A 15563-nucleotide genomic window follows, 5' to 3' on the forward strand; every position below is an offset into this window, starting at 1 on the left:
GAGACAATTCAGGCTCCCCCGACCCGTGACTCCCCCTCTCCCCCTGTCTCCTGAACTCCGCTTCCTGGTGCCCCCATCTGCCTGTAATCGGTGGAGCATCCTTGTGGGGTGCTGGGGGAAACGCCCTGGGACGGAGCTCTGTGTCACCCCCCTTTCATGACCCTGGAAGCATCTTAGGACAACAGTTCCCACACTGTCCAGCCACTCTATCCTAAGAAGAGTGTCATTGGAATCATTTAGACTCACCTTTCAGGAACTGGAAAGTCCGACTCCATATAAATCAAAATCCAATCTCACATGCAGCGGAAAGTCTCTCCCCTTCTCCCAGCTCAGGCCAGACCTGTAGCCTGAGACAGAAAGAGCGTGGTTGTCCCTTCGCGCCCCCTCTCCTCCCTCTATCTCTCTCTCCAGGTCCCCCTTCCTCCTCGAGAGTTGGAGTCAGCAAGAGGCCTGAGAGAAGGGGCACATTCTGACCTAACTGGGGCTGTTCCCCTTCACCAGCCACACCCTCCATGTGACTGAGGCTGCATGACCCCGGGGGCCTCCATGTGGTACAATGCCCGGACAAGAAGGACGTCTCCCTGCTGACTTGCCCCTTCATCCACCCCATAGCTTTTCACAGCTGAGAGCCCTCACCTGGCCAGCCACCCTCTTCAACCAGATGCTCTGTTCCACAGCATCCACTTGGTCCACAGGAGACTCACCAATCCTTGGCAGGCTAAGCGGTGCAGAGGCAGGCAGCCCATAGCCCTGACAACACAGGCTGGCCCCACTCACCTCCATCTTCCAGATTTCCCCTGCAAGCAGTAGGTACCGGTCTATAAGCTCACAATTCCTTCTCTCACCCAAGGTCTTGTGTCAAGTTCTCCCAAGAACTCCCCTCCATGCTCTGTTCTATGGGCAGCCCCAGAGCAGCCTCACAGCTTCAAGGCTCTTCTCTCTTGTCTTAGGAGAAGTGGGTGGGAGCGTCTGGGGAGCACAGAAGTGTGGAGCGGGGGGCGAGGTTCGTAGGATGAACTGGCCACCTCCGAGAAGGCCCTGCGTAGGTCTGGCAACTCCTTGGCCAAATCTGCAGACCGTGGGAGTGATTGGGTCATGTCGTTTTCAGCTTTGAGGCTTCTGTAGAGAATCTGAAACAAGAAAAGTTTTGCAAGTGATCCTGCTACATATTCGTATTCCTAATCCTTCAAAGCCCCACGCCAACCCTCAGCCCTTCCAGGAAATCTTTCTGCTCTGACAACGCCACCCTTCACCGAGAGCTCCTTTGTTCTGGAACATTCCATGCACTTAATGTCAGAACAACACATTCTGATGAGTAAATATATTCTGTCTCATGTTGGTCTCTTGTTGTTCTTCCATGTTGGTCCCAATAGCATGGCAGACTCTTTGAAGGTAGAGACTACGCTTTATACTTATTTTGTATCCCCTATGGCTTTTACCAGTTAGCTGCCAACATAAAGGTGTTCAATACATATTTGAAGTGAGTTGAATTGAATTTTCAATCAGACACCCACTGGGTGGAGACAGCTTTGGTGTGGTTAGGGGTGCAGTGTGCAGAGCACAATGTTTCTTTCTGAAATTTACATGTTGTAAAATTGAACAGGAACATTGTAAAAACAACATACGCGGCTGCTCCTTGGACTCAGATAATGTTGTTTATACATCTCGGAGAATAACAACCTGGGCTCAGGATCCAAGGTATTGGAACCATGTGCATAGGCAGCCCTGGGCATTGAGACTGTGAGAGGGGAGTGATGGAGAGAGCTGGGATACGAACTCCTTTCCCACCTCATCTTAAACCCACTCCCACCCAGGTTTAGTGGCTAGACAGAGAGTGGTGGAGACTCAGATAAGGCAGGAAATTCCTGTGGGACCAGGTTCCATGGGTTAGACAGGCATGCCCCCTTCTCTTCTCTTCTCTCTTCTCCTGTCCTTTCTTCTCCTCCCTCTCTCTCACACACACAGTGGCTTGCACAGATTCACAGTGCAGCAAGAGGGAGTTACCCACCAAAATGCAAGTAAACAATAGGGCCTGAGCTAGCTCCCCTGTTCCCTAACCTTTGCACACTTTCTTCACCAACAGGGAATCTTTTTCAAGAAAGATTGCAATACTGTTCAACGCATCCAAGTGTGCTTCAATACTTCTAACTTTAATCTGTCTACCTTGGATTAGTAAAAGAGGAACCCACGGTCTTGGGCTCCACCCACTAACAAATTCAGAAACACTTTCATAACATTAACAGCCAAAATGACATGACTGCAGCCTCACAGGTGAGAGCAGAAAATCCAGATTTAATGCATTCTACCCCCCTTTCCTATATAGCCATGGAAACCCTAAGGTGTGTGTTATCGTTTGCTTCCGAAGCTGGTGGAGTTCAGGGTCCTCAGCCTCACAGGCATTCCACCTCTTCCCTTGAACCTGGGAACACATCTGCATTTCATCTGCTCGCCTGCTCTTCCAACCCTGCAAGGTGACAGTGGCCATGCTGTCCCGGACCTATTGGGGTAGGAGGTCTTGCTAACGCTGCCAATCAGGTGTCTTCCCCTAACTGCCCTCCCCAAACTTCTGCCAGGATTCTGAAAGTTACTTTGGGGTGATAACGATACAGTATGAAAGTTAAATTAATTTAGGAGCTGCTGTGAATCGTTCAGACTCGACCTGTCATTCCAAAATAGCAGTCAAAACAAGTAAGGCCATAAAAAGCTTTGGGAGCTCTCCTGACCACACTTTGAGTCCAGTTTGCATCCTCTGGTCCTACAAAGAAGGGCTCTAAGAGTCGAGATATTTGGGGGTGCGTGAGTTTTATCTCTGCTTGGTACCGTGGCTGATGACCTTGTATTCCCAATGTAATGATTCTTTTCATGCGACAAGGAGTTGGAGACAGGGATGCTGAGCAAAGGAGCCCATATATTCACCATAACTTGCATTACTACAATGAATTGCTACATTACTCACCCTTGCACTGGACATTAATCACAAAAACAAAACTGCAGAGCCAGGGAGTTAGAGAGGCTGTGCTATTTCAACCTGCACCCTGTGCCAGGAGCATGCAGCTACAGTGAAGGGCTGCAAAGCTCCCCCTTCCCACCTGCTTTTAAACCATAATCTCCCGTGGTTTGTGAGGGAAAGACACAGCAGGGATTGAGACAGAGATGGACTCTTAGTGTCTGTGAGGGCCACCTGTCAGCCAAGGACTCGCCAGTCTCCTGTGGGTCCTAGTGTTTGCCATTCAACTTACCTGTACCGGCTCATGCCTCATTTTGCCGAACTCTTAAGAACGTGAAATAGTTAAAATATCCATACTTTGGAATATTACATATCTGGGAAAAAAAGAGAGACAAACTTGTTTATTTTATGTCACCGAAAGAGGTAAATTATTAAGGTAAAAAGCAAGTTGCCAGACTTCCCTGGTGGCACAGCAGTTGAGAATCCGCCTGCCAATGCAGGGGACACGGGTTCGAGCCCTGGTCCGGGAAGATCCCACATGCTGCGGAGCAGCTAAGCCCGTGCGCCACAACTACTGAGCCTGCGCTCTAGAGCCCGTGAGCCACAACTACTGAAGCCCGTGTGCCACAACTACTGAAGCCCGCACGCCTAGAGCCCGTGCTCTGCAGCAAAGAGAAGCCACCGCAATAAGAAGCTCGCACACTGCCACGAAGAGTCTAGAGAAAGCCCGTGTGCGGCAACGAAGACCCAACACAGCCAAAAATAAATTAATTTTAAAAAGTAAGTTGCCAAGAGATATATAAATACAATCTAATTTGTTTATGTATATGTTTAAATGAATATATATTCTATTTTCCACCAGCTTATGGGAGACGGGCTCAAATTTGAATCTAAGTAGACTTACAGAAGATGAAAACATAATATATCTAGAATAACTGAGCTTGGGACTAGGATATCCCTTTAGTGTGACTTCCTGAATTGCCTCCCCAGCCCCAGTTGTGCCACAGTTCTGGGATCTTATTTAAGTCAGGGAAATGAAGTGGGGAAAGGGGTGAAAGTTGGTCGTCAGGCACCTGTCCACACTGACTCCACACGCCATCAATGTTCTTGCCGTCGTGGTCCCTTCGGCTCCAGAGACTTGCTATTCCAAGGGCAAGGGACCCTTTGCCCTGAATCTCCATCCTTCTGTCCTGGCACATCTTGCAGTCCCTTCTCTCTGGTTCTTTCCAAAGCCCTACCTCTCTGCTGGGGAACAGGGCCTGGTTTCCCAGTGCTCTAGCACAAATCCCTCCCCCACCTCCTTTTTGGTCTGAAGAAAAATCTTTCCCCTAGAAGTAAACTATTATATAAAGACAGTGCAAAGCTAAAAAGAAAAAGTATGGAGAATATCCCACCCCCCAGTTAAAGGCAAACAATGGTACTTTGCTCTTGCTTTACCTCGATCATCTTCAAAAACTATAAAAATGTAATAGACAACTTAAAAAAACTGACTTTTAATAGATGTTCAAAAACTTGTTAGTGTTTGAAAAAAATGCTTAAACAAAGGAAAATGTATTTCATATCAAACAAGTTTGAAGAGCCCTGTATTGCAGCATTCTGCAAAATGAACAGAACAAAAAGTTGTTTTGTTTTATTTTTAAAAAATACTTTTATAATTTTTTAAATGTTAATTTCTTATAAAATGAGATAGAGTTTACATACCATAAAATTCACCCATTTTATATACACAATTTTATAATTTTCAATAAAGTTACCAAATTGTTCTACCATCACCACAATCCAGTTCTGGATTTCCATCATCCCAGTAAGATTCCTTGGAACATTTGCAATCACTCCCAGTTGCCACTTTCAGCTCTAGGCAACCCCAGAACTCCCCCCAGAAGTACACCCGTTCTTTTCTTTTCTTCTACTGCCTCTGTAAACTCTCCAGGTTCTACCAGAGGCTTGGGTTTTGACAACAAAAACCAGGAATTCTGCACAAGTTACTTCACATTCCAACTTGCCACTCGTCTAAGATAGTGAGAACTAACCTGACAAATTGCTTGAATGGCAGAGAAGAAAGGAGAAAACAAGTAAAGAAAAAAAATATTTAGTTTTGCGAGTGCTTACGGGACTAAAATTAGGGGAAGGATGAAAGGTTATTTTGACTTCTTAATCTATGTGCTTCTTGGATTAATTTTAAGCTTAAAAAATAAAGAATATAAAATATGGTGTTTTTTTTACTAAGAATGAAAAAATGTCCCCTGTTTCTATTGGAATAGTCAGGAAAGTGAGTATTCTATTATTTTTTAAAGCTTGATTGATGTATTTTTAAGGGAATAATTATTTTCCTAAAAGTATTCTCATGAGAAGTAAAAACAAAAAACCTACAAGCATGATAGAAAATCACAGAATTTGGAAATTACAAATTTAAAAAAAAGGTCTTCAGAAACTACAGAAATCTCTTTATGTTCATTACATCTATGAAAGAATATGAATTTGGGGATGTCATCTGTTGCTGGGGTCCCTTTCCTCAAAGCTTGCTATTTCCAAAGCACGGGTAGTAACGCCGATCACCATTGTGTGGCAAAGCCTGAGTAGTTGTCATACACCAAGCACTGTTTAAAGCTCTTAACATACGAGTTTATTTAATCCTCCCAATAACTTTAAGAGATGGGTGTTATAATTATCATCATTTTACAGTTTAGAAAAATTATTATAATTAATCCCTGAAATTTTCCATGCTGAGCTGGAGCTTCAGCACCATCTGGGTGGACAGCATCCTCCCTCCCCCCGCCATCCCCCCACACACAGTCCTTTGCCTGCCTCCACCTTGAAATCTGTTATTTTCTAACGGGGAAAGGGGGGAATGATTGAGAAAGAGAAGGAGAAGGAGGGGAGAAAGAAGATAATTTGGAGATGAAGTTTGCCTGAGGAAGGTTGCTGGTGGCTGCCCACACGTGGTCCCTCAGACTGGTACTGAGTTATAGTTATTGGAAGGTGAAGCCCAGATGCTGGAGGACCTAATGTAACCGGAGTCTTTCTGGGGGGCTCCGGGCACCAGCAGAATAGGAAACCGGTGACTCAGCCTCAAGGGAAGCTTTTCTCTTTTCACCTGAACACATAGCCCAGCCCCAGTGCTTTCAAGACCACTGAGAATCAGTGCAGAGAGATGTGAGCCTAGGAGCTGTGTCCTGGAGCCTTCAGATCTGATGTTTTACGGGTACCCTGAAGGAGACCTCTGTTCGTGTGCTACAAAACAAAGGCTCCAATGCACAGAAGAAGAGATCCTCCGTGAACAGGAGGTGAGCACTATTGATGTGGCTCCTCTGCAGTCTGGTAAGGATGACATTTGAACTACTGTCTTTACCTTCAGTTCTGAGCTCCACTCTGTAAGCAGAATATTGAAAACTGGAGTATGAAAACTGGAGTGTGGAAAACTGTTAGAGGTGACCAAGCTGAGAGAATATCCAATTGAGAGACAACCAAAGGCACTTGGGACCCTCAATCTAGAAAAGAGAAGAGCTGGTAACTCTCTGTTAATAGTTAAAGGGCTGGGTGGAAAATGAATTTAGTGTTGTTACCAACTCCAGAGAAGAAATGGGGTCTTCAGAAGAATTTATGAGAAGACAGTTTTCAACTCAGGATGAAAAAATTCGTTATAATAATTCCAGCTGTCCAAAAAAGGAATAGGCTGCCCATCCCTGGCTGTGTTGAAACCATAAGAAAATAGCTCTATGTCCGTGATGACCTAGATGTGATTACATATTGCCTGTGAGATGGATTGGATAACTGACCTCTGTTTCCAATGCTGGATTTCAAATCTGAATATGTCAAAATCATTTTTCCTGATTCTTAAAGATTCTGATTCAGGGTTTTGTCTTTTCTTATCTATCGAAGCCATTGATTACATCGATCCTTAAAATCCCTCCACATAGACTAAGCATAATGAAGAATAGGGTGTTATCACAAAGAGAGCCCTGAAACAGACAATTAATAATCCGGGTTTTGCTTCAAAGTGTTCCACAGAGATACTATGTGAACTTGAGAAAATCACTTGGGTTTTCTGAGCATCAGTTTCTTCATCTATAAAATGGGTATCATTGTTAAGAAAACTCCTCAGGAATAGATCAAATGAAGTCCCAGCCATTGGAGCATTCTGAGTGTTCCGCAAAAGGCAGCACTAGCCTTTGGCAAATTGGGGAGACAGGTCCCCCCTTGGTGCTCTCACTTGTTTCTTTCCACAGTCATTTCCACACTTCATTTAAGTCTTTCCTCCCAGAATCCTACACCCGGTTGCCTCCGCTTTTCCCTTAAAACAGAGGAAAACAATCTGGAAACAAATCCTTCAGAGAAAGACATTAGAGACTTTAGCGTGATTATCCTTTTAGAAAAGTTAAGATTTAAAAAAAAAAACAAACATTCTTAAGAGAAGACAATGCTGAACTGAACCCAGTGACTGGGATTGCAAACTCCATCGCACCCAAATATAGGGCTTTAGATTTGGACAGAGGAATTTTCCCAGCACGGCTCAAATCATCCAGGTAGGTAGCTTAAAAATAAAATAACGTGGAGCCCAGAGATTTTTATTTTCTTCCTCACCAAAGGGACAGCGCATCTGAAGCCCGTACCCCACCCCAAGTGTCTGTGATTGCTTCCTGGTAAGATGATGTCATCTATTCTCTGTGGACACCTGCCCTTACAGGCAGTGGAACTTAATGCAGCGTCACATTCACTGTGGAGGAAAAAGAGTCCTAAGAGCCAGAAGACTGAGCTCGGTTGGAATGTCAAGCACACCAGTTTCTGGTGGCATGACCCTAGGCAAGTTCCATAATTTCTCGGACCCTGTCTTTTTCTCTTTGTGAGATGGAAGTGACATTATATGAGGATTAAAGTACCAGACTAATGGTTAAGCACTTACCAGATTCACTCAACAATAGGTACTGACTAAGGATTGTGGTTGGTGTCTGGCATTCTGGGGTTCTGTGCTATCATTAATTGCCAAAATAACAGTATTTTATTGGTGACATGACAAAAACTTTAATTTTTTTTATTAAAAAAATTAATCTGAAATATATCTGGAAAGTGATATAGGGCATTAAATTTTTAATTTGAATAATTTAGAAAGCATTTTTCTTTCCCTCTGTAAGTAGAAGAAAATGACAATAAGCAAAGCAAAAGTTCTATTGCAAAAAGTCCCACCCTGGACCAAAGACTTGCTATATTAACGGAATATGTACATGATGGTGTTAAAATGACCCAATCAGAAAATTGGTGGAAGATCTAAATAGACATTTCTCCAAAGAATACATACAGATGGCCAAGAGGCACATGAAAAAATGCTCAACATCACCAATTATTAGAGAAATGCAGATCAAAACTACAATGAGTTATCACCTTACACTGGTCAGGATGGCCATCATCAAAAAATCTACAAACAGTAAATGCTGGAGAGGGTGTGGAGAAAAGGGAACCCTCCTACACTGTTGGTGGGAATGTAAATTGATACAACCATTATGGAGAACAGTATGGAGGTTCCTTAAGAAACTAAAAATAGAGCTACCGTATGATCCAGCAATCCCACGCCTGGGCATATATCTGAGAAAACTATAATTTGGAAAGCTACATGCACCTCTACGTTCATGGCAGCACTATTCACAATAGCCAAGGCATGAAACAACCTAAATGTCCATTGACAGAGGAATGGATAAAGAAGATGTGGTACATATATACAATGGAATGTTACTCAGCCATAAAAAAGAATGAAATAATGCCATCTGCAGCAACATGGATGGACCTAGAGATTGTCATACTGAGTAAAGTAAGACAGAGAAAGACAAACATCATATGATGTTGCTTATATGTGGAGTCTAAAAACATGGTACAAATGACCTTATTTACAGAACAGAAACAGAGTCACGGATGTAAAGAACAAACTTACAGTTGCCGGGGCGGGGGAAGGGGGAGGAGGAATAATTTGGGAGATTGATATTGACATATACACACTACTATGTATAAATTAGATAACTAATAAGAACCTACTGTATAGCACAGGGAACTCTACTCAGTACTCTGTAATGACTTATATGTGAAAAGAATCTAAAAAAGAGTGGATATATGTATATGTAAAACTGATTCACTTAGCTGTAAGCAGAAACTAGCACGACATTGTAAATCAACTATACATCAATAAAAAAATTAATTTAAAAAATGGATACATTTTTTAAATGTAAGTGGAAACTGAAGTGGAAACTCCTCTGAACATGATGAAGTAAATAAAACAAGGAAAAGCCAGCGTAGCCCTCTTTGAAACAAACTTCAGCTTGGTAGAAATTAAAAAGAGTATATTTCCTAAACAAGAAAAATTCAAAAAAGATATCAACATGTTTAATGAAGGGAAGAAATTCTTCGAAGATGAAGAATCAGAAGAAAATATCTGGAGTTAGCTTGTAACTATTTCCTCTCCACTCTCCCACCCACTGGAGTGTCAAAAGGGCCATTCATCAGCTGGAAAATTCTGCAAAAAACTCACTTGTCAATTACTCAATGATGACACAATAATTACACTTCTTTTTTTAAGATGTTACTTTTAAGAAATATTTTAATCATTTAATTTTTAATTATAAAATTAAATTTTCTTACTTTGTATGTATTTTTGTTTCCTTTTTAATACTAATTCTGGTTCCTTTTCAATACAACTTCATTGCCTTCATTTTATCTGCTAATTAGAATGGAAATGTTTATTATTTACATTTACTGTATTTATAGTTTATGTTTTATAATAATATTTACATATTTTCATATTTGAAATCATTACATATTTGGTTTTAAGGATATTTTGTATTTTCTGAATTCTGAAGTTTTTTGGTTTTTTTTTCTTTTTTGCGGTACGCGGGCCTCTCTCTGCTGCGGTGTCTCCCGTTGCGGAGCACAGGCTCAGGACGCGCAGGCTCAGCGGCCGTGGCTCACCGGCCCAGCCGCTCCGCAGCATGTGGGATCTTCCCCGACTGGGGCATGAACCCACTTCCCCTGCATCGGCAGGCGGACTCTCAACCACTGCGCCACCAGGGAAGCCCTGATTTCTGAGTATTTTTATATAACATGATGTTAAAGATATTTAACAATTACATAAAATGAAGATTGTGATCCTCGTGTTGATCTTCCATCTTGATGTTACATCATTATTATCTGCTTTTATGCGCCAGGCGCTATGTAAATACGGGAAGACAAGAATGAGAAAGACTCTTAAGAGACATACGGTGTGAACACATGGTCAGTTTCTTCTTCTCTCTCAGACTTCCAAAAATATATATAAATTACTGTCAATTGAGACTTAAAGGTTATTATAAGAATTATCCCAATGGATGTGCTCTGCAGAGCCATGGGCAGGTTTCAGGTGTGTGGTCCCCTTTTTCCCCACTGCAAACATCTCATGTTTTCTGGTTTTTGAGGTGGTGTGGAAAAGCACTGGATTCTTCCAAAATTATCTGTTTTTCTTTTCAATTATGAATAGGTAGCTGGCATTGGAACAGTTAGGAGATCTTAAGAGAGTAACATTTAAGAGATCTTGGTGAAATTCATAGAAAAAGGCATGCTGGAAACACCAGGGTTACCAATGGAGAGAGAAGACAAGAGAAGAGATGCTGAATCTCCTTGGCAATCAGAGCTAGAGGCGACCGTCAGGTGGGCAGTTTTCATACATTTGGATTTGTATTTTTTTTTCCCTTGGGAGAGTGACTTTGGTTATCCAGCAAAATGGTTTGGATAGTTTAAGGAGAAAGCAGCATAAAGGAATGTAGATGATAAGGGGTAACGCACGAAGTGGAGGTGGAAATCAGAGGCACACTGAAAGGAGTCTCTAAATCACTTTTTCATTAAAGCTGCTGATTATTTTCCCAGTTTATAACAAGTGCAACAACAACAACAAAAATAAGACACAAAAAATCCAACAGCAATGCTGCAAAGAGCATGTAACACCAAACCAAATGGACCTCAGCCCATTCCTAACTCTGCAGACAGGAGTCACCCCCTCCCCATGAAACATTAAGCTTAGTAAAACAACAAAGAAGCAGAAGAACTAATTATGAAAAGAGGATTAAGGAAAAATATAAATTAAAGAATTTTAAATGCATTTCTATTTTTTTTCCAGCAATTATAGTAACATCAGTGAGATCCACGGACTGCTTCCCAGATTATTTACCAAGCAGAGTTGGAGAATTTTCTTTAATTAATAAAAAAGAATGATTTTTAATCAACATATCAAAGTGGAGATATAAATAAGTACTTCTAGAACACCTATTTTCTTTGAATTTAAACATTAATCTCTTTAAACGTAATTCTACATTATTTGTTATCTTGGACACGTTATTTTGCAGAGAAAAATATAAACACCTCAAATTATCATGAATTCTAAATCTGATCAGATCTAAATTCATGGAATTGCAACCACACACCCCAGATTTGGACTTGAACCCAATCGCACCTCAGATGGGAGGCGGAGCCACAATCTCTGGCTTAGGAGGGGACTCGAACCCACAGTCTCCCAGTTGAAACCACACACCTGGTCTCAGGACTTAATGAAGCTCAGCTTCTTTATGTCTCAGCGCAGAAGAAATTCAGCAAGAGGCACAGTGATAGGCAAGAAGTAGATTTATTAACATCCTTCGTAAAGATGTTGCAGGAAAATGGGGCCCAAGAGGATGGCCATGTCCCAGGTCTCGGGTGAGTCCCTGGGGTGGGCCACCAAGTGAGGGTCCTTGGCTTCTCACAGGAAAGAATTCAAGAGCGAGCCATAGTAAAGTGAAAGCAGAGATGGGCAACAGTGACCTTGGGAGAAACACACTCCCCAGAGTGTGGGCCTTCTCAGAAGGTGAGAGCGCCCGAGGTGTTGGGGGCGGTTAGTTTTTATGGGCTGGGTAATTTCATGGGCTAATGAATGGAAGGATTATTCCAACGATTCTGGAGAAGGGGCGGAGATTTCCAGGAATTGGGACACCACCCACTTTTTGGCTTTTTATGATTGGCCTCATGGTGCCTGTGGATGTGTCACTTAGCTAATTGTATTACAATGAGCATATAATGAGACTCAAGGTCCACTGGAAGTCAAATCTTCTGCCATCATGGGCCTAATGGATTCTAACCAGTTTTTGCCATATCCTCAATGGCTCTGTCATTTTTTTAAAGGTTGTGCCCTGCTCCCTTCCCTCCTGTCTCAGAATCAATACCAAAAACCTCCTTTACTAAATGTGGTTCCAAAAGAGTTTACTGATATCATGAGATTAAGGTTGTTTTTATATCCTAGCAACACAAGGAGATACACTGTGATCCAAGCCCATATAAACAAAATCTTCTTTTCACTCACTCAATAAGCAAATATTTTTTGAGCACCTACTATGTGACAGGACCTTCATGGGGTTTACATTTTACCTGGAGAAACAAACAATAACAAGTCAGGGATTAAATACATAGTATATCAAATAGTGATACATTCTGTGGAGAAAAGTAAAGGTTTAACATTTTTAATCTATAATAGAATGATTGGGGAAGGAAGACCTCATTCATAAAGTGACATTTAAGCAGAAGCCTGAAGGAGATGAGGCAGCAAGATATATGAAAAGTATGTAGTGAAACTGCCTTCCCGCAGGTGCAAAGGCCATGAGGCAGAGTGGGCTGGATTTATTTAAGGAAGCTAATGTGGCTGAGGAAGTATGCAGTGGGCATGAACACACACTGCCCAGGGGACCAGCAGATGTCAGCTCCTTCAAGGTGTGCCTCAGCTACAGAGAGCAACCTTGCACCAGGTCCCTTCTCATGGCAGTACTCATCCAATGGCTGATGAGGCAGGTATAAAGGTGCAGCTATTTGGGCCTCACGAGAGGCACCTCCAGCAGGCCATGTATTCTCCCAACCTCCTTGAAGTGTTCCCTGCAGCCTGGGCTGCTTCACATTTTGACTTCTCTCTCTTTTCCCCATCCTACTTCAGCTCACTTCTTTCCACAGGTGTTAAGCCCTAATATATAGCCAGACCAACTCTGTCTCCAGTGTCTGCTTCTGGAAAACCCAGCCTGCCACAAAGAGTGAGCCAGGGAAAGGGTAGCTGGAGAGAAGTTCAGGAAGTTATCTGGGACCTTGACTTTTGTTTTTACTGAGTGAGACGAGGGCTTTGTGGTGTTTGGAGCAGAGAGCTGGCTTGGTCTGACTTTTCAAAAGGATCCCCTGGCTGCTATATTGTAGAGAGAATGGAAGATGACACGGGTAGAATTAGGGAGGAGATAACCCAATCCAGGTGAGAAATGATGGTTTACATCAGGCAGCAGTGATGGGAAAGGGGCTTGTGAGAAATGGTGGGACTTGGGGTATATTTTGAAGAAAAAGTCTTCAGGACTCACTGATGAAGTGGATGTGCGTGGGAGGGAAAAGTCAAAGGAGACTCCTCTGTTTTGGACTGAGCAACTGGAGAAACAGAGCTGCAGGTCTGCAGACAGGATTACAAGTTTGATTTTGGACTTGTGACAGTTGAAATGCCTTTTGGACATCCAAGAATCTAGACTTCTGCAAGAAGTCTGAAATGGAAATATAATTTTAGGAATCATCAGCATATGAATAGTATTTAAAGCCATTAGTTGGAGGGAGAGTGGGTGTAGAAAGAGGAAAAAAGACATCCAACGACAAAACCCTGGGACAGTCATGACATTTCACTGTCCCCTTGTGGTCCCAACACCCCTCTCATTACTGTAACAACCATCCCTGCGATAAGCAGGGGTGCTAACAGGAGAAACAGGAGGGTTACATAGTCAATGGGGCCTTCATCTCAATTCTGAGATGCTTATTGTCATAAGCTTTATACTATCTTTCTCTTGAGCTGTCAGTATGGAAAAACTCCATGATTTCTAGCTTTTACTGGACATCTTGGACCTCCTGATGTCCCACTTTGACAGATCAACCAAATGCTCAAAGCACATAATCAAACTAGGGAAGCTAGGGAAGGTAAGGAGGAAACTTAGTAAGACAAAAGGAACTGCAGGTCAACATTCTGTTTAGCAAATGAGAAAATTCAGGGGGACAGATGGCTGCAACTGTACCTGATGCCGGGAAGCAAAGGGCAGCATTATGAAGGAACACAGCTTGACTCCGGATCCAAGGTACTTTTCCTTAAAGCAGCATACCCAGAATAGATCCCCTAATCTTGATTAAAACAACTTGTATCAATCAGGTCACAGTTCAGTTTTGGTTGTCACTAGCAAAGCTTAATTAGTAGATCACCTGGAAATGATGCAACTTTTAATGAGCAAGCAATTAACATTTAGAAAAGTGATCATCCAGCTCTGAAAATCCATTTTTTATACTTATTCATAAAAATAAATTTATAAAAACATAGCCAAGAAGACTGATGGTAGATATACAATTTTTTAAAATTTTTATTTTATATTATAGTTGACTTATAATGTTGTGTTCGTTTCAGGTGCACAGCAAAGTGATTCATTTATACATATACATATATCTATTCTTTTTCAAATTCTTTTCCCATACATGAAAATCCATTTTAATTCAAAGAGAAAAGTATGAATCATACATGTAAGTTTTTAATAGAAATCTTTCTTTTTCTCATTATGCCTGCATTGGAAAGACAGGTAAAAAGCCAGAGGTAAAAAGCACATGCAAAAAGAGTAAAAGAGTTTCTTTAGTTCAGTGCTTTTCAAACATAACGTGCAGATGAATTATGTAGAATCTCGTTAAATTGTTAAATTATGTAGAATCTCGTTAAATTGTTAAATTGTTAAATTCCTTCTGATTCAGTAGGATCTGGAGTAGGGTCTGGATCTCTGCATTTTTAACAAAGCTCCCAGGTGTGATGCTGCCTCTGGTCCACAAATCACGCCTCCAGTAGCTAGGCTTTAATTAACATCATCTGATAAGAGGTTCAATTGACCATGTGGCAGAAAAAAGCTCTCCCTGCAGACACAAGCTCGCTGGGAGATCTTAAATATAGGGACACATTCACAGAGACGGATTATGTTTGACTATAAGCGGAAAGATTCTAAGTGAACAATACCTGTTCAAACCTGAGGAAGGCAGAGGGAAAAAACATAAAATTTTACAGAAGAAAAGATCAAGCAAGAGTTGGAAACCATAGATAGTTCTGTTAAAATGGTACCTAATTATGCATAGGTCTTTATATTGCTTTAAATTTTACAATATCATTTAATTTTTACATCTTATATAAGGATAATGTTTAGACTAGTATCTTAATAGCTGACTTCAATACCTTTGTTTATTTTTAAAAGAATAATTAGGTGTGATCACATTTTCTATTTTCTCTGATTCAGTTGCCTCAACAGTTTTCAATCCTGACTGCACATCATAATCTGGAGACTTTAAAATGCGGATTCCCAGGTCCTACCCCTAGAAAATACGATTTCCTTACTCTAAGGATGGGCTATAGGCTTCTGTAAATTTTAAAGTTCCCCAGGTGATTCTAACGTGCAGCCCAGGGTGAGAACCACTGAATTTAACCAAAACTAAGGAAACCTGTGGGCTTCCTGAGACTATACCCCTGGGAACACCACACAGTGGCAAAGTAACGACTTACGGAGACTAACGCTGCACACCCGAATTTATAAAGTTATAGCAAACAGCG

At 41.8% G+C, this 15563-nt stretch overlaps 1 long non-coding RNA gene across 1 annotated transcript in view; it reads right to left on the minus strand.

Moving 5' to 3' along the window:
- The window catches only part of LOC117203919 (uncharacterized), a 131858-nt gene that overhangs the window by 31945 nt on the left and 84350 nt on the right, over positions 1-15563 (minus strand). Inside the window, exons 4-6 of the long non-coding RNA XR_004486881.2 lie at positions 3240-3321; positions 637-1130; positions 247-347 (exon numbers count right to left, since the gene is read on the minus strand). This is a non-coding gene — a long non-coding RNA (uncharacterized LOC117203919). The remainder of the gene's footprint in view (positions 1-246; positions 348-636; positions 1131-3239; positions 3322-15563) is intronic.

The sequence above is a fragment of the Orcinus orca genome, chromosome 7, assembly GCF_937001465.1.
Source record: "Orcinus orca chromosome 7, mOrcOrc1.1, whole genome shotgun sequence".
Lineage (NCBI taxonomy): Eukaryota > Metazoa > Chordata > Mammalia > Artiodactyla > Delphinidae > Orcinus > Orcinus orca.